The sequence below is a fragment of the Choloepus didactylus genome, chromosome 15 (genome assembly GCF_015220235.1).
Source record: "Choloepus didactylus isolate mChoDid1 chromosome 15, mChoDid1.pri, whole genome shotgun sequence".
Lineage (NCBI taxonomy): Eukaryota > Metazoa > Chordata > Mammalia > Pilosa > Megalonychidae > Choloepus > Choloepus didactylus.
This window is the reverse complement of record NC_051321.1, coordinates 76,924,296-76,944,849: the sequence shown is the minus strand read 5'-3', so window position 1 is coordinate 76,944,849 and position 20,554 is coordinate 76,924,296. Positions and strand designations below refer to the sequence as shown.

The window sequence follows — 20,554 nt, the reverse complement described above, 5'->3', positions numbered from 1 at the left end:
AGGGACCAGATTGGCCTTTTTGTTTGGCAAGCACATGAAGAGTTCCCAGTTGTCCCGATGCAGTGGTGTGAGAAACCTCTTGTGACCCAGTCCAGTCTGGAGAAGCTTGAGAGCTTTGGTGTCAGAAGTTGTTCCCCAGAAGAGAAGGAGGCGAATCAATCTGAATAATTAGGGTCAACTGGTCTCCCAACAAGGTTGGGAAGATGGACACCACACACACACCCACACCCACACCCACACAACTTTTAGAGAGAACTACTCCCAAGTTTCTTATTTAAACATGGCAAGTAGCAGTTTGAGCTTCTCTTAAGTTGAGGTTGAAGAAATAAGCAATGTGACGGTAGTTTTTGCATTGTACATTGCAGAGACTTCCTCAAAACACAGAAAACTCAGTTTGGGAAAAATATGATTTAGAGAATTATCTAGATGAGACAATCAATGTTTCTTGCAAGGCAGGGCTAACCCCTATATCATAAAAATACAGAATAGGCAGCCAGGCGAGAGAAAGCATATGTGTGTGTATGTGTGTGTGCATATGATTAGAATACAATGTTCAACAAATAAAGGAAAGATAAAAATTTCTCAAAAATTTGTGTTGGTTATGAATTCGGGAAAAAAATAATTTTGAGTTTCTCCTTAGGCCATATACCAAATAAAGTTCTAAATGGATACAGAGCCGTATATTAAAATACTAAATTCCAATTAAAGAAAGAAATGAACATAGTGCTGAATATCAAATATGTAAATTAGAAGTAATAAAAGAAATCACAAATAATAGATCAGCAAACTTAATTACATATCATTAAAGTTTTTGCTTGTTGAAAGAAACCAAAATAAAAAGGCAGGTGAGAAGAGAAATGCTTCTGTAAATATATCTTTAGAAAAAGCAAAGAGATAATGTTTTTGTTCTGTGAAGAACAAAAGAACATCAATAGAAAAGGAAAACAAAAAGTTGATGAATAAGAATGTTCTCGAAAGAATAAAAGGTATTCTATTCTATTATTCTATTTATCATTATTATATAACATTTAACAATGATTACTGCCTGAAATTGTGCTAAGTGCTGGACATACATTACTCTGAGGCCTTCTTGTAAAAACTCCTTGAAGATAGATTCAATTACTAATAAATAATCAAAATTAAAAATCAGATATGAAAATTTCTGGTAAAGGATTGCTGGTAGTTATTTAATCTATTTAAATATAAACTAGAACTAAACAATTGTGCAATTTAAAGACCAGAATGTAAATTTTATAAGTCTTAACCTAGTAAAAATAATAATATAACCAACAAAAATAAAGATGTAAAGGAAACAGATGGAAAAAAGTAAGAGTACTAATTTTTTTTTAATCTTCCATAGCTGAGTGTTGACTGATAAAATATCTTTAAAATGTTTAATGTAATTTAAAGCTAACTTGCACCTTTTAATAGTTCCATAATCTCAATATCAGACAAATTATAATTTCAGGTCAAAAGCATTTAACATGACAGATGGTGTGATGATAAAAGATACAGCCATGATGACACTATAATTGTCATGTGTGCTGTGACCAAATAACATAGCAACCAAATCAAAACTTCCTATCATAAACACAAAGAAAACTTAAGTCAAATACAGTATGAATTAAATATGAATATGCTTCTTTTAAATATTACAGATTAAGTCAGCAAAAGATAAGCAAGGAATGATTTAATTGAGGATAGTGTGTGTGTGTGTGTGTGTGTGTGTGTGTGTGTGTGTGTGTGTGTACCCTTCTCATATGCAAGGACCTTTTACAATATTTATCACATCCTTGGGCAAGGAGAAAACTTTGTCAAATTCCAACATTCAGAAATTTACAAGCCACATTCTCTGACCATGATCCAATAGCATTAGAAATCGACAAGTAAAGTATCATCATAAAAACTGAGTTCTTGAAAATTAAGAACACCTCCTGAGCTTGATTAAAAAGGAAATAAAAATTAAAAATTATTTAGAGAATGCTACAAAGAAGAAAGGAACCCAATCTGCTAATGTGGGAATATAATATTTGGGAGACAGTATTGTGTGATGGTGAATAAGATTGCCTGGAGCTGTGTGGTTCTAGGAAAGTTACTTAACCTCTCTGTGCCTCTGTGTTCTCAGCTGCAGAATGTTAATAACAATGCTTTTCCCACAGAGATATGGTGACAATTAAAAGGGAATACACATGAAACACCCAGGACTCTGGCACATAACTTAGTATCCCTGAGTGATGTGTGTCTAGCTATCATCTTCATTTCTCCCTCCCCTGACCTTCCCTCATTCCTCTCCTTTCTCATTCTTTTTAATTCTCTGCAATGTTTCTATTACTTTCATAATAAAAGTACATTAAAATGTCTAATGTATCTATTTCATTGCTCATCATATTATTAATGAAATTAAAAGGAAAAAAGACTTCTGCAAAATCATAAATATAATCATCCCTTAGGTTGGGATAATCTGATATTCATCCTCCTTTCTGCTGATGGGGTGAGTCGGGGTGGGGGGTAGGGTAAAATCAGTGCAGACCAGTGTCTGTGTGATCTCTGGCTATTTCAAAACGAACAAAAGTCCCCGCCAAGGCCCAGCCAGCTTCAGAGACAGCTGCCCACTGGGCCCACCAAAATCTTTACAAATAGAGCTACAGTCTTCTGTGCTTGGGGGAAAGGTGGAGCAGGGTAGAAAGCAAAAATAGCCTGTGAGATTTCTGGCTTTTATTTCCAAAAGCCGAGTCTCAACAGAAGCAAGAGAAGGCATTTGTGTAGACTTGTACCGAACCTCGCGTGCCCATGCCCCCTGAGGGAGGCAGTAAAAGGCAGCCCTTGACCAGGGGTCTCGAGAAAGCCAGTGCCAGACAGCATGTCCGGAAACTGGAGAACTCCCAAGGAAGGGCTGGCTCTGAGGCACATGGAGGCAGGGGCCGCCTAGGCAGCCCCTCAGAGGACCCCATGACCAAGGGGCACGTGGCACAAAGCGGAGCCACAGGACCCGCGAGGCTGTGCCAATGAAAAGGCTGGCGTCACAGCCGTAGTTGGCCCTGAGGACAGATCATTCCAGGATCCACCCACATGGGCACCCGCGACCAGACATGGATCCTGGGGGAAGCCCTGGGGTCTCAGCAGGAAACCTCAGGAAGGAGCGAGCGCAGTTTCCCAGTTAGTTAACCGACAGAATGAAGGCCCAAAATGAAACTGGTTTGGGAAAATGAAGTAATAGTTTCTTGCACACCAGAGTCTGCGCTTGCCGCGGTACTCTTCCTGATCTTGAGGCATTGCTTTTGCATCTGGGCCCACATGACGTGCTACCCGGTCTGGACGGAATTCAGTCTCCTCCAGACTCCAGACTCAGCACTTGCTCAACAGTGATCATCACCGGGTAGGGATTTCTCTCCAACTTTCTAAGAGATAGACCTTGGAGATGTAAGTTCCATTTCGTTGCCCTGGGCTATGCTACTTCTGATCCTCTTAGCAAGTAAAACCACCTCTGAAATGCTTCCATTCCCCACCCTTCCCTTCTCCCACTTCACAGATGAGGAAACTGAGGCTCAAGGGCGGACCTGATGCCACTAAGGCCACACCACCGGACACAATGGAACTAGCCTTCCAGTGGGGGTGTTCTCTCAGACGCAGGCAGGCTGCTGCTCTCAGCTGCTGCACCACGGCCCAGCCTGGCTGCTGTTCAGGAAACTTCTCCAAAGACATGACCCCAGGCCCTTAATATTTGCAAGGTTTACTGCTGATCCCCTGAGAGTAACCCGTATGTTGAACAGGCAAAGCTCATGAGATAAAATCACAAAACAGCTTTATCCCAGCACTCCTTTTATCTTTTTAGTGCAATTACAATATTGTATAAGTAAATATCATGCATCTTGAACCTTCTCTCACTCTCTTTTAAAAAAATCAAGATGTAAACTATCCTCCATATCCTCCAGGCTCCTCCCAGGGCTTGGCATGTTGTATATGCTCCATAAACGTTTGTTGACTATAATTCCAATGCTGCATAATTGCTACATTAACAATAAAATAGCAAAATAATGATATTATCAGTAATATCTACAACTTGCTGTACAAGGCACATTATATGTGCCATCTCTATTGCAATGACCTTCCCCAGGCATCATCACAGACATTTTACAGATGAGAAGATTTGAGTCCAAAGAGGTAAAAAGAACTTACTCAAGATTACACATCCAGCAGGTTTCAAATCCACATTCTTTCTGAACCCAAATTAAAACCACACAACGTAAAATGGCCATTGTTTGCCCCTAGCTACAACTGCCTACTGCCCTTTAAATTTGCTCAGTAAGATTAGTCATTTCATGTGCCCTCTGGAATAAATTCACAGGATTTTCCTGCTCATTCTTGGTTAGTATTAAGCCCTTTAGTCATTGAAATTCACAAAACTCCATCTTAATTGAGAAATTAGAAGGTCTAGTTCTATATAATAATCAGCACAGTCTTTATTTGAAAATAAGTCATATCCTCTCCTTCTGCTAGGGTTTGCTGCTGGTGCAAAGTTTCTCTCCTCTCACTTACCTCCTCCCTCACTTGCTAGATACTGTTTCTTTCCATTTCTTTTAATTTGTGAATATGGAAATTTCCAAGTATACACAAATGTAAAAAGAACAGTATCATAAACCCGGCACTCACCTTCAACAATTGTCAACTCTCCAACTCATGGTCAATGTTGTTTCAACCATCCTCCCACCCGCCATTTCCTGGCTGCCATTTTTGTCTCCTCCAATGTCGGCAGAGTACAGGAGAAGTAAAGAGAGCAGGAAAAGCCCTTACTTGAGAAGCAGCATTGCAAGTGGTTTTTACCCCTGGGCCTGGCCAATATTTCCCAGTATTTCTTTAATTGGAAGCTTTGGAGGGCTCTCCAGATACCCCACCTGCTATTCCCTTGGTGTTAAGAGGCATATCTCTACTTTGGTGAGCTGTGTAACCTTTCTGCAGCACCTGGGGAAGCTGGTGGTCCATGTCTAGGTCATTTCTGCTGAGGTCTTGTAAGTCCCGCGGGCAGCCCAGGATGAAGGTGACCTTAGACCACAGCCTTCACTTGCAGAGCCCTCATTGCTCAAGGGAAAAACACACATGCAGCCTTTGCTCAATTAAATTCTGGGGAGACAGAGCAGTAGCAACTCAGCTACCTCTCCTTCAGCTGATCCATCTACAGTGAGCCTATCTTTTTTTTTTTTTTTAATCTTCATTTTATTGAGATATATTCACATACCACGCAGTCATACAAAACGAATCGTACTTTCGATTGTTCACAGTACCATTACATAGTTGTACATTCATCACCTAAATCAATCCCTGACACCTTCATTAGCACACACACAAAAATAACAAGAATAATAATTAGAGTGAAAAAGAGCAATTGAAGTAAAAAAGAACACTGGGTACCTTTGTCTGTTTGTTTCCTTCCCCTATTTTTCTACTCATCCATCCATAAACTAGACAAAGTGGAGTGTGGTCTTTATGGCTTTCCCAATCCCATTGTCACCCCTCATAAGCTACATTTTTATACAACTGTCTTCCAGATTCATGGGTTCTGGGTTGTAGTTTGATAGTTTCAGGTATCCACCACCAGCTACCCCAATTCTTTAGAACCTAAAAAGGGTTGTCTAAAGTGTGCGTAAGAGTGCCCACCAGAGTGACCTCTCGGCTCCTTTTGGAATCTCTCTGCTACTGAAGCTTATTTCATTTCCTTTCACATCCCCCTTTTGGTCAAGAAGATGTTCTCCGTCCCACGATGCCAGGTCTACATTCCTCCCCAGGAGTCATATTCCACATTGCCAGGGAGATTCACTCCCCTGGTTGTCCGATCCCACGTAGGGGGGAGGAGTGAGCCTATCTTTTACCCTTTAGATTTTTTGGCAGGACTCTCAATAAACTCTCATAGTAGTTCCATGGAAGTACCTCCCTCTATGCTTGGTTTTACAACACTTCTCCAAAAAATTTATTTCTCTTTCCCAACCCTTTTATACCTTCAGTGTGGAGAAAAGGTAAAGTGGCCTAAGTCACTTCTACTTCAAGTATGGTCCTGACAAACTAGATAGGAAGCTTATAAGTCAATGCACTGCTTCCTTTATCAAGAAAGTCTTGCTATGAAAACAAATTGCCAGCTGAATTAAACAACGAGCTTAGGGATGTAGTTGACTTACAGTCTGGCTCAAGCTCCTTATCTCATCACAGACAGAGAACAAGCAGTTCATGGACTGGCTTACACAGTTCTTGGCCATTCACTTTGGAATTTATCCACACGCAAACATTGGGATGGCATTTGTTGTTCTGCCTCAATCAAAGTTGCGACAGGAAGAGTCTCACTGTAACCACAAAGTATGTAAGGAAAGAGTAAGGACTTGAGCTTACACAGAGAAATCATTGTAACTCCTCCCTGCCCAAGTAGTTACAGTGATCCAGATTCCAGAAACCATTTATAGGCATGGTCTCTGGTCCTGCGTTCCTGTTGATCTGTGATGGTCAATTGCAAACCCTGTAAAACATCTGCTTCCCTTTTAGAACTGAAACAGACCCTGTGGCCTTCTATCCACAGCCCCTGGTCCTGACCACTTCAGAGCAAGCAGGCCTGATTTCCGGTGCTGTATTTCCTCGTTGAGGGTTTTCTCACACCAAAGAGTCTACTTTGCCCTTCTACCACCTCATCAAATGCCTGATGAGTTCAGATATGAATGCCCCATCTCCCTCGCCCCTTAGGGGAACACTGTGAAGTGCATGCTTTATAGCAGCTCTCAGAGTTTCCCAGCAGAATTAGGCTTCAGAGACTTGTAGCGGTAACTTGCTTAATGACAAAACTTTTACTAGCTTCCTTCCCTTCTCTTTCTTTTCCTTCTGATCCCACCTTTGACAGGGGCTTTGCTGACCATCCCCTACCCACACAACCCCACCTCCAGCCAAGAGGACTTCACTCCCTTGCCATGAGCACAGAGGTTGGTCCTATGTTCCAATGGGGAATTGCATCCCTGAGGCCTTCCAGCCAGGTCATGGCTTTGGCTTGCACTCCTCCCTGCCCAAGAAAAATTTGCTTCAGAGCATTATACACTCCAGGGCTCAGACTCCTTGTCCTGTAAAGTATGGGGAGGTATTTGGAGAGGATAATGTTGTTCCTACAAGCTCTTTCCTCATTCACTAAGGAACTCCTTGAGCCCCTGAGGTCTGAATGGCCCCAGTCACTCAGAGTTGTTAGAATGGGACTACATGGGGACAGAGCATGGGGCAGAGCCACCCAGGAACAGGGCTCCTGACAACCAGCCAGCATGGCAGGACCAACAAGGCACAAACTCACATCCACAGCCTGCGAGCTCTCCAAAGTGAAAAGCCTTCCAGGATGGCTGTGACTTTGGGAGAGAAGCTCGTCCAGGGGCCTACAGTGTTGTTGCAGCTTGGCAATTAGGAGGCCCCGGCAGGGACTTTAGGGAGAAGATGCTGCATTTGCTTGCTTGTCCTGCATATATTTCATCAACATACATTAAGGGCAAACTATGGGCAGAGGGCCATTGGTAACAAGACTAGAAGCGGCACATCCCTGGCCATGATCTTTCAGAGGGGGTTCAAGGACAGTAGGAAACTGCTCACAAAACCTCCTAGACTTGTTTTTTCTACTATCCATAGTCAAGATTGCCCGTTGCTGTTCCCCAATTTCAAATTGACCCTTGAATTCTGGCTCTCAATCCCCTATTGCTGGGGTGATGAGTCAAATCCAACAGCATATTAAAAAAGTTATACATCATGATCAAGTGGGTTTTATCCAAGGCATGCAAGGGTAGTTAAACACAAGAAAATCAATTAATGTAATATACCACATTAATAAATCGAAGGGGGAAAAAAACACATGATCATCTTGATTGACACAGAAAAGGCATTTAACAAAATCTAGCACCCTTTCTTGATAAAAACACTTCAAAAGATAAAAATAGAAGGAAACTTTCTCAACATGATAAAGAGCATCTATGAAAAACCCATAGCTAACGTCATACTCAATGGTGAAAGACTGAAAGCTTTCCCTCTAAGATCTGGAAATAAACAAGGATGCCCACCGTCACTGCTGTTTTTCAACATTGTTCTAGATGTTCTAGCTAGAGCAATTAGGCAAGAAATAGAAATAAAAGGCATCCAAATTGGAAAGGAAGAAGTAAAACTCTCACTATTTGTAGATGACATGATTCTATATATAGAAAGTCCCAAAAAATCTACAACAAAGTTACTAAAGCTAATAAACAAGTTCAGCAAAGTGGCAGGATACAAGATCAACATGCAGTGGTGTTTCTATACACTAGTAATGAGAAATCTGAAAAGGAAATCAAGAAAAATTTCCATCTATAATAGCAACTACAAGAATCAAATATCTAGGAATAAATTTAACCAAGGATATGAAGGACTTGTACACATAAAACTACAAAACATTTCTAAAAGAAATCAAAGAAGACCTAAATAAATGGGAAGACTTGCCATGTTCATGGACTGAAAGACTAAATATCATTCAAATGCCAATTCTACCCAAATTGATTTACGGACTCAATGCAATCCTAATTAAAAGTCCAACAGCCTACTTTCCAGAAAAGGAAAAGCCGATTATCATATTTATTTGGAAGGGTAAGGGACCCTGAATAGTCAAAAAATCTTGAAAAAGAAGAGCAAAGTTGGAGGATATACACTTCTTGACTTTAAAGCATCTTACATAGTTACAGTGCTCAAAACAGCATGGTACTGGCATAAAGCTAGATATATTGACTAATGAAATTAAATTGATAGTTCAGAAATAGACCCTCACATCTATGACCAATTGATGAGTCAACAAGGCTACCAAGTTCACTTAAATGACAGAATAATCTTTTCAATAACTGGTGCTGGGAGAACTGCATATCCATATGCAAAAGAATGAAAGAGGACCCCTATCTCACACCTTATACAAAAATTAACTCAAAATGGATCAAAGACCTAAATATAAGAACCAGGACTATAAATCTCCTAGAAGAAAATGTAGGGAAGAATCTTCAGGATCTTGTGGTAGGCAATGGTTTCATAGACTTTTCACCCAAAGCACAAGCAATGAAAGAAAAAATAGATAAATGGGACCTCCTCAAAATTAAAAATGCTGTGCTTCAAAGGACTTTGCCAAGAAAGTGAAAAGGCAATCTATTCAGTGGGAGAAAATATTTGGAAACCACACATCCAAAAAGGGTTTAATATCCAGATTATAGAAATAAGTCCTACAACTCAACAACAAAAAGATAAAGAACCCAATTTAAAAGTAGGCAAAATACTTGAATAGACATTTTTCCAAAGAGGAAAGGCAAATGGCTAAAAAGAAAATAAAAAGATGCTCAACATCACCAGCTATTAAGGAAATGCAAATCAAAATGACTATGAGATATCATTTTATACCTACTAGAATGGCCACTATTAAAGAAAAAAAAAAACAGAAAACTACAGTGTTGGAGAGGATATGGAAAAATAAGAACATATATTCACTGTTGGTGGGAATGTAAAATGGTGCAGCCACTGTGAACGACAGTTTGTCCATTCCTTGGGAAGCTAAGGACAGAATTGCCATATGATCTGGCATTCATACTGCTAGGTATGTACTCAAAAGAACTGAAAGCAGGGACTTGAAAAGACATTTGCACACTGATGTTCACAGCAGCATTATTCACCCGTCAACTGATGAGTGGATAAACAAAATGTGGTATATACACACAATGGAATATTATTCAGCTGTGAGAAGGAATAAAGTCCTGAAGCATGCAACAGACAACATGGATGAACCTTGAGAATATTATGTTGAGTGAAATAAGCCAGACACAAAAAGACAAATATAGTATGATCTCACTGATATGAACTAATTAAAATAAGCAAACTCAAAAGAGTTAGAATCTAGAATATAGATTATCAGGAGATAGAATAGGGGGTAGAGAAAGGGGAGCTAATGCTTAATTTGTGCAGAACTTCTATTTAGGTTGACTGAAAATATCTGGAAATGGACAATAGTGATACTGGTACATTACTGTGAGTGTAATTAACAGCACTGAATTATGTTGGTGAATGTGGTTGAAAGGAGGAATTTTGGGCCATGTATGTTACAAGAAGGAACGTTAGAAGATGAAACATGGGACTGTATAACACAATAAAACCTGTTGTGGGTGATGGTCTGTGGTTAACACTACGAATGTAAGAATGCTCTTTCATGAATTATAACAAATATATGACACTATTTCAAGATGTTAATAATAAGATGATATATGGGGAAAAAATATACCTAATATAAACTATGGACTATAGTTAACAGTAATGTTTTAATATTCTTGCTGCGTTTGTAACAAAGGGACCACACTAATGCAAAGTGTCGATAATAGGTGGTATATGGGAACATTGTATTTTTTACATGACTTTTCTGTAACCCTACAACCTTTCTAATTTAAAAAATCAGTAATTTTTTTAAAAAAGCTATTATGCTAAGTGAAAGAACCAGCACAGAGTACTACATATTGTATGATTACATTTATATAAAATGTAAATATAAATAAAAATATAGAGACAGAATTAGATTAATGGTTTGTAGGGCTGGGAAAGGGTAGAAAAATTGAGAGGTGAATGCTATGGGGTATGGGGTTTTTCTTTTGGAGTAACGAAAATGTTTTAGAATTGATTGTGGTGAATGCACAACTCTGATTATACTAAAAGCCACTGATTCTATATGTTGGATGCATAATATGGTATGTGAATATAGCTCAATAAGACTGCTTTTAAACAATGAAAGGGATTGAGTCATATTTGAGCAAATTATATGTTTGCATTGTATAGTTATTATATATAATAGTTATAGCAATAATAGTTATACCAATTATATAATGTTACACTTCTAACATTACATATAAAATTCATTGCAAGCTGCAGCTGATCTCTTAGAAAGTTCTGCCAGCAGTGACTTCAGAATAGATCCAGAATCCCTCCACTCTCTCGGTGTCCACCCCACCCACCCTCACGGTGCTTGTCCATAGCCCCCTCACTCCCTGCTCCCACCATTGCCCAATGGGAGCCTTTCCTCACCAGGTTTTATTTTAAAAATAAAACTTTTACTCTTTGCCTAGAGGCACAGACATTGGCCTTCATATATTTTCCCAGCATCCTAAATAGACCTCCAAGGTTCTTTCCGGTCCCACCAGAAATCCACAACATCACAGATCCAACTCCCCAACCCTAAGCTCTATTTATACTCCTCGATGCTTTCTGATGAACATTAAAGTGGTCAGAAGCTAAAAGAGGCACAAATGTGCAGGTATCACTATTGACTTTTCCCTCCTCAGGTGGAGCTGGCTGCCAAATTGTGTGGCCACAAAACAGGCTGAAGGGCACGGCCGGGGGCCCCTGCAGGGCTTCCCCTGATCCCGCCTCCCCGGCCGCGGGGTCTGTTCCTGCCCTTCATATTTTTAGACCCGAAGCTGTTCCCGAAGAGAAAATAAAAGCAAATAGATTTCAAACGGCTGCTATTGATCTCAGTCATTTCTGAACGTTGCCATAGCAACCAATGGGGGCTTGACTGTCGATGCCTTTTCTTCCTCCCCACGCCCTCCCCCACCTCGTCGTGGGGTCCCAGGGTGAGAGTCCCCTGGTGGCGTCACCCGTCCCAGGGCCCTGAGCCAGGCTTTGGGGAACAGTTTCCCAGGCTTTGCCCAAGTGGCCCATTAACTGACAGATCAGGCTCTTGTTTAGTCCCCAAATGACAGATAACACCAGTCATTGTTACACAATGTTGAAAACACATGGAGACAAAAAGGAAAGGGACCTACAAAATTTTAAAGAAAGAAACTTGTATAGCGTGGACTCTTCTGCTTCACTCTGAGTGTTGGGGGACTCCACAGCAGCCCTTGCAGTGAAATAAGAGAAATCTGAATTGGGGAGCCCGGGCCACTTCCCCTCCAGGTTCCTCAGGCTCCTGGTGTACCCCAGACCCACCCATCCCACCAGGGACCTGGCTTCCTGCTCAGTCCAGTGTGTCATTTCTTTCCTCCATTAAGGGTCCCAGAAAGAATCAGACTGAACTCGCGCATGCTGGGTTATATGTGACAAATAGTCGATCACGGGCTTGGCGGAGTAAAGGCTTAAACTCAGTTCAGGTGGGCTCTGGAGCACTGAGGTGGCAAAGCTGGGAACCCAGCCCCACAAGCAGCGTAGAATCTAATAACCATGTAAATAATGAGAACAGCACAAATAAGATTCCAGAACTCATGGATGCAAGCCAGACTCTCACACAGGCACAGTCGAAGCACACTTGTCCGTGAGCACGAGACAGTTAAACAGCCAACCCCTCAGCTGCTGCTGGAAAGCCTGGTTGATGATAGAACGAAGGGAACAGTTTTATGGGAAATGACTTCTAGGTAATAGGTAGCAAGTTCTGAGTTGTTCCATTTCCACCAGAAGCAGGGCAGTCAGTACATAAATCCCTCACACGCCTGCAGCACTGGGAGAAGAAGGTGTTTGTGGCAGGCAGCTGCTGTGGCCATTCATTGCTGACCAAGTTCTGGAGGAAAGGCTCTTGCAGTGGCCTGGATCCCTGCAGCAAAAAATAGCCCCAGAAGCAGCTGAGCCTGCAGAAATGGGGTTCATGGTAAACACAGCAGTGGGCTCCCTGGGTCAGCCCAGGTTTGTCCACAGCCAAGATCTCTCCAGCCCCTCGCTTCTCGCCTCACCTCGGACCCCTCTCATCTCAGGGAAATCCTTCTCCCTGTTTGTTCCAGCCAACACGTGCTCCTCTCTCCCCTTTGAGGCAAAGACCTTTGGAAATAGCCGTCAATATTGGATAACTTTTTCTGCTTTTGGTTCTACTTCATCCTTGGTGATCAGAGCCCAAGCATCTTGCTTGGATGTGGGAAAGGGGGAAAGAAACTGGATTACCATAGCAAAGCATTCTATACCCTTAGACTCGCATGTGAGAATCATTCCAGTGGCCTGAGTGACACTTACCCTCTCTGATTCCCAGGTTTTCCAGCTCATACCGCCAGGGCCAGAGGCCTGACAAAGTTTCTTCCCAAACATGTATATATCCTTTTGTAGATTATGCAAATTTAATGTGTAATTAATGATAAAAATGAATGTTTATTGAATACTGATCCAAATAGTGATTCCAAATAGTGACAAATTGCTCACTGCCTTTCATGAGGGAGGCACTGTTATTGCCCTCATTTTAGAAAGGAAGTTGAGCTGACAGAGAGAGGTCAAGTAACTTGCTCAAGGTCACACAGCTTGGAATTGGTGGAGTCAAGATTCGAAGTCAGGTCGTCTGAGTACAGGGCCAGTTGGCCTCCACCACCAGGTGTCACTCCCTGACCCGTTCAGGGTCCCGGTTTCTATGAGATGATAATGCAGAGGCCAGTCAGTGCCTGCCTTCCTGGTGCCACCCGGCTCCCTCAGGCCACTGAGAGTCAGCTGGCTAGAGAGATGGCCTCGCCCAGGCCCAGGAAGAGAAGGGAAGAGCCAGGACCGGCTCCAGCTAGGTCACACGGGCACAGACTTGCTGGTTGTTAGATATTTTAAATACCTCTGAGCTGGCTGGCAAAAAACTACTGCCCCAAGCCACCCTCCCCCTGGCCTGGGTGCTCAGACTTCTCCCTGAAAAATGCCCCTCCCCAACCATGCAATTAATCTAGCAATTAAAGGGGTAACCCCTGTCCTGGCAAAGGGCCTCCAGGAGGGGCCTATTGTTCTGGCAGGTGGGGCACAGAGAGGTTGTTCCATTTGTTCTATCAGCCCTGCATCTGGGTCTGCTGCTCTGTCCCAAATCAGATAGAGGGAGTGACAAAGGAGACAGGGGCCCTCAGCGGCCTTCTGAGTGCCCAGCCAAACCTCCTTCCCTGCCCTGGCCCTTATGTGGCCCACTGTGGTCTCCAGTCCCTGGTTTTCTCAGCCCAGGCTGGTTCAGTGTGCTCTTGGGTGGTTCCCAGCAGCCCTTTCCTCACAGCTGGACCCTGCTTCTGTTTCCCACGCGTAAACCAAGATGGGTGCACTCACACCCACCCCCCGCCCTCTCACATCAGCTCTTCAGAGTTGCCCTGAGCACTGGTGGCTCGGAGAGCAGGTCCCTCTCTGGAAGGGGGGGCACTCTGTGGCCCTGGTTGATGCCCTCCAGTCACAGGTGTACACTCTCCCACTCCCCACTCCCTGCTAGAAGCTCTTTTTTCCCATTTAAGTCCAACTCAGCATTTACTGGGAACCTACTGCATGTTGGGTATTGGTGTTACATGAACCTAGTTTTAACAATTGCGCTGTGCACAGCTGACTATAACAACAGCCACTAAGATACAATAGCTACATGTCAGGTGCTGTTCTGAGGGCTTTATGTTTAACTTACTCCTCATAATAAACCCATGAGATAAAAACCACTACCATCCCCATTTTACAGAGGAGAACTCTGAGGCACAGAGGAGTTAAGAAGCTTTCTCAAGTCACACAGCAAGTCCTAGAGGTGTCAAGATTCGATTCCATCATCTGTGCCTGCAACTGCCACACTCTGCTGACACTGTGTAGTGCAAAGAGATGAGTACCAGGGTGAAAAAGACCGGAAGGGCTTCCCAAGCCCTCTAGATATATTAATTCAAGTTCAAGTGGTTCTATTTAGGAAAATGCTTATAATTGATTGGCTTACGCCAAGACTCTCCACATCTCAGTGTCAGCCTCACAGGAAATGGAATTGAGCAGTTGCTGGGGGGATGCTCCTCTCACCCCACTCCGGAGACAGCTCCAGGCTGCAAGGGGCAAGCACAGCATTCTAGCTGGCTCGGGAGCTCTGCCCACCACTCACCCCTGCCAGTGAGCCCAGGGGCCATGCCAAAGCTCTCCTTCTCTCCTGCAAATCCACACATCCGGGTCAACTTTTCCAGGTAAGGACAAGAATGCTCTTTCTCAGTTCCCAGAAAAGAAGGGGCAGGAGCCCTGTAGACTGGGAAGGAGAAGGCCTCAAGCCGACCAGACACTTTCTAGCCATTACTGGCTCTCCTTGGATAACCAGCTGGATGGCGCCACCTGCTGGAGAAACGGAAAATCTCCTCTCTGGCCGCAGCACCAGCGACCCCGCTTCCTGGGGCCACCTCTCCTGCATCCCCCGCCCGTCTCCTCCCTCCACCCCGACACCAGTGGAGGAGGAGAGCTTTGCCTTCTGCAGAAAGCCCGTGCTGTGGGCATGCATATCTGCATCTGGATCTTCTGTGAGATCAATCAGTAGCAGGATTGTCCATTTCCTTATCTGTGCTGTTCTTACTTGTTCTCTCTTCAGGACTCTAACCACCCCCTCCCAGGTGGTCCTCACTGTCATCCTTTGGTAAGCTGCGCTAAGTACTTAAACTCTTTAAGCATCTCTTTCCTCATCTGTTAGGCTGATGCAGGATGTTGTGCACAAGGGGATGCGTCTGTTGTAGGTTCTTAGTGAGATAGAGAAGGGGGCTAGTGATTATTGGACACCTGCCTAAGTAAGCGCATGCTGTACCCACATCACAGCAGACTGTGACAATTGGGAAACGTATATCAGAAGATAATCTCAAGTTCTCAAATACTATGGGAGCACACAACTTCCTCTATGACGGGTACAGGAAAACAGCCCTTTTGAGATGGAGTTCTGGGCAGTTCCATAAACTTCCCACTTAATGAGATTTCACAAAATCTCTGAAACATAATAAATTCCTACATAGCACTGACTCTCAGAGCCTTAACAGAAACAGGGATATTATCCCTGAAACACCAAGATCTACACTATTTCATTTAATGAACACTGGTTGGTTTTTTTTCCCTGCCGTTTTTCTCTTGCTGCTCGTTCCCTATAAGCCTGTTCTTTTCCATCATAGTAAAATAAAATCAGCTGCTGCTCCATGGGATCAAGAGGTGTGGACCCACCTGGGAAGGGCCGGCGGGCAGAGGGGCAGGGCTCCCACCTAGAGCGGGCAGGGCCTGGCAGGGACTGACACATCTGTCTTCCACCACAGCACCAGGCTCCCTGTGGGCACTGAACTGAGTGGACTCGAATCATCCACACTGCACAGTCCACACTGAGCCCCTCAGGGAAGACTGCCTGAATCTCTGCTTCTCCCCGTCCTCATGGAGAGGCACCAAGTCCTCCCAGCGGAGGAAACGACTCATCGACCACCATGCCCAGCTCAGGGGTTACGGAAGGGCAGGGCCACTCCTCCGTGGGCTCTAAAGAGAGGCTCAAGTTTACGATGGCCTGAGAGTCTCATAACAGAAACATTTGTTTCTCAATCTGCTCTGGGGTTGCTGAAGTAAATTCCCTCTAAAACTGAGAACTGCTCATCCATCTGCTTGATGGCAACTTCCCTGGAGGCAAAGAGAGCAGGGACTCAGGCAGCTGCAGCCGGTCGGGTCAGAGCTGGGGTGGGAGGCTGCTGTGATGACTCCTTGCGGGCAAGGTGGCCATTTTTCTGACCCAAAATATGATTTTTTTAAAGTTGTTTCTCATTTATGAATTTATGTATATGAAAAATTTTATAAAGACTTTAATATAATCATATTTAATTGTGCATTTAATAGATTTTCTATGGAAAATGGTATCATTTCATAAAAAAATTTAAATAATTCAGAAACTTGTATCATTGAAATAAAGTGTTTCGGGTCTCAGTGTGAGCCTGAGCTGGGATCCTGTCAGAGAGATTGGTAAACTGAGACTGCAGACTTCCTGGGAAAGAATGCCTGCTCAGTACACGGTTGACCCAGGAACAGAAGATCATACAGACATTGTACAATCGGCCCGAGACCAGACCCAGGAACTTGTATCTGACTCCTAAAGAGAACAAGAATCAAATCAGACAGCAGCCTTCCCCTAACAGCTCTGAAGACCCAGCATTGGCGGCACCTACCTTGGCCCTGAGGCAGGTTAGACTCAAAGTATTAACGGATCTGTTTTCTGTGTACTTCCTCTCCCTTCTCACGGATGCCCTGGGGGTATCCCAAGCAGAAACAAAGACTCCAAGACACAGATGCCTGCCTAAGGACACTGCAGTTCTCCAGTGTGTTTCTACCAAAGCAGGTGTGTTTAGGTGGAGATGGGAGCCCAAAGCATAGACCTTATCCCTGACCAAGGTGGAATGTCCTTAGGAGCCAGGGCAGTGGTGGGCCCAGCCCCAGGGTTAAAATATATAATGGGGTAACCGAAAGAGGAGGAAGCCCCCAGCCCATTTTACCACAATGCAATGCTCTGCTGGCATCATGAGGTCTCAGAGTAGACGGCAGTATCTGGCAGGGGTCTGCAGCACCGGAAGGAGACGCTGGTTTACGGTGGGAATGGGAGGGAGCAGAGAAGCAGGCAGCTCAGTCAGACGCAGCCACACAGCAGGAGAGGCCAGAGCAGATACCTTGGTGAGTATGTGTGGGAAATACCCTGGAACTCCTGGAAGTACCTGGAAGGAGGGCGAGCCTGCACCAGGAGCATGGGCCCTGGGTGAGCGGGGAGGGCAGGGACCCCTGCAATGCAGGAGACTCCTGTTAGCATCCCAACAAGACTGGTGAGGACTGGGAACCCCCGGTTATTGAGACTTGAAATCAGGATGATCCCAGACATGGCAGAAAAAGCAGCTCTCATTTGGGGACACCTGTCTGCCAAGGCTGTGACGGATCCGATGGGGGAAAACGATGATGGGTGTATCACTAGACTGTGCAAATGAAAAATAGTGTGCAATTTTTAATTCTAGGAAAATTAAAAATTGTACAAGAAAGAAAATGCATTCATAGGACCTACTTGACCTGTAGTAAAGTGTTTTTCATTCAATTGAGAGGATTTTGGTGGATCAGGAGGCTAAAAGGGGGGACAGGAAGTATAGGAGAGCTGACTCCACATCTACCTGACAAGAAGTCAACAGATATTTGCCTAAACTGGTAAATTAAGAAATATCAGTCTAACCTTGGAATTCAGAAAAATAAAGGTAAATACTAGAAGGAAGAGTTAGAGAACTGGGAGTGCTTGTGTCTAAGGGATGGCATTGTGTGGGATGGGGAGTAGTGAGGGGGAAGGGACAGCAGGGGTCACTGGGTCCTCCCTCCAGCTCTCCGAGTGGTCTTGGACCTGTGAACTCCCCCCCACCCCCCACCATGGGTCTCAGTTTCCTCACTTGTATCATGATCGTGCTGCCTAAGTGACTTCTAGTGGCTATCCAGCTCTGCGGTCCTGGTGTTCTGGCCACGTGGGTTTGTGTGAATGGAGGCACTGTGGGTATCGAGTGTATGAATAAATACATTTTTCATGATCCTAATAGCATGAGTATCACACAGAACCAGGCCAGCCCAGCCCCAGCACATGTCTTGGAATTGTGCTCGAACTTCCACAGGCATGTCCAGGCAGCCTCAGCCCTTCGCTAACTCTGCCTTCCTCCAAAGCTTAGCTTCCACCCCACCTGCTCCAAAGCTGAGGGACAAGTTGCAAGGAGGCATCTCTGAATGGATGTGGAGCTCTCTGTGGGAACCAATGATCTGGCACTTGACAAACATTGCTCTTGAGCACGAATACTAACAATTATCCCACCAGGAGGACAACTTCATCTCTGCAACCTCCTCTTCACACTTCCAGGCACACCCCAACCTCCCCCTACCCCATGTCCCCTTATTCCACTCTCACAAACATCCTGTCTGGAGAGCACGATGTAGAATGAATGAGTGAGTGAATGAATGAATGAATGGATGGATGAATAAATGAATGACTCTGCTCTAATACTAGTTAGCTCTGTGTGCATTGAACATCTTTACCGTAGTTGAGAATTAAAGAACCTAAGGCAACAAATACATACAAAGCAGCTAGAAATCTGTTATGCATCCTCCACTCAGAACAAAAATTCCTTGCACAGGCTTTATCTGGAGGCAAAACTCTTGTGGAAACAAGGAAGGTGTTCTCTAAAGAAAACAACTTGAGTTACCATCAAGCAAGGCTGTAATTGCCATGTGGCCAAATGGCCCTTACTATTACTTGTAAGGCAAGCTGGGATGTAAAATGCCGCCATTGATTGGCACTCCAAGAGATAGAAGCTATTGTCAAGACTGAAGCTCTGAGGAGGAAAGAGAAATATTTGTTTAGCACCTACTGTATATCGTGAGCTTTTTAATGTATTTTTTTTTATTTGATCCTGAAAATGACCTTGTAGAGTAGGAATATTCTGATTTACAAATGAGGATACTGGATCTCTAAAAGGCTAAGGTATCTTCTCCTAGTGCATGTCAAAGCTGGGATTCAAATCCAAGGCGCGATCATGACCAAACACAGCCTTTTTCCTTATCTACTTGCGAAAGACATACCTCACACAATTCCAGGTCACTTCCCCCTTGGTCTGGCCAAGGAAGGACAAACAGCTCCGTGTCTGTGCCCAGCTCAGTGTGAAGACTCAACTACATTTTCCAGGCTGAGAGGTGGGCGGAAGGTCATAGTAGATTGTTAGCCAGAAGGGGACTATGTTGAGAGGGGAACACAAGATGGGAATCCACACAACTGTATTCTTTTTACAAACCAAGAACACAATCACATTATATTAGCTCTCTTCCCTACGAAATGGCTTTTCGTATGTTAACTGCATTTAAATGAAGTGATTATTTAACAATTTCTGTGGACTTTTTGGTATTTGTTTGGGGGTTTGTTTTTTAATTTTGTTTTTGTTATGACAGTGTTGAATCATCAAAATACTATAAAGCATTTTTCTGGCTCACTAATTGATACACTCCTGCCTAATTGCCTGCTGTTTCATTCCTTCTTTGTTAAAATGACACGAGGTTTTCTGTTCTGTTGCTTCCAAAAAACAAACGGTGCTGCTTGATTACTTCTCCATCTGCGCCTCCACCAAGATGACAGCACATGCCACAAACACTGCAGATCCCCGGAGTCTGGGCTGGGGCGGGGGGTGGCAAAGGATTGGGGGCGGGGGAGGGAGGCAGGGAAGGACAGTGGCTGCCAACAGAATACCAGAGCCCCCTGCATCCCTGGAGCTTCTTCCTCAATGCCCCTGTCTGACATGAGCTCATAGATCTACTGGCATCCTCAGCTTGTCTTGGGTACCTATTCTCTAAATTGCCAAAGGACTTTTCAAGCTAGTGGGGCCTAGAAGCCCCTAACATTGGCTATAGAGACACCAAATTCAGCCCTACTTGTCCAGCCAGAAACTGCAGCCTTAAACCGACTGTCCTCACCCATGCCACGGAATGCCAAGGAAAAGGGGTCCACTGGCACCTGGAACAGATGAGGGTCTAGCCTTGACCCTGCCTGGGTCCCCCAGGCTCCTGTGGATTCTAGAACTGATACTGTTCTTCCAGCCCTGGCCGTGGCACTCCCTATGGGGTATGAACCGGCCTCAGACTGTCTGCCTCGGGCTGCCCCAAGCCCATCCTGTCTGGCCCTACCCCTGGGCTTCTCCACGAGGCTCTGCCTCTACCAGCTTTACCCAGATCCCAGGATGGGAAATCAAACCTCAGTAGCACTTGACAAGATTAGAACTTCAAAGGAGAGAAAACCAAACTAGGTCAAAATGTTATCTGCCTGACTCTTTGCCCCTCCAGCTTC

At 44.1% G+C, this 20,554-nt stretch overlaps 1 long non-coding RNA gene across 2 annotated transcripts in view; it reads right to left on the bottom strand.

Annotated features, from left to right (window-relative positions):
• The window catches only part of LOC119510429, a 47,913-nt gene that overhangs the window by 14,557 nt on the left and 12,802 nt on the right, over positions 1-20,554 (bottom strand). The gene's annotated exons all lie outside the window — the stretch shown is intronic.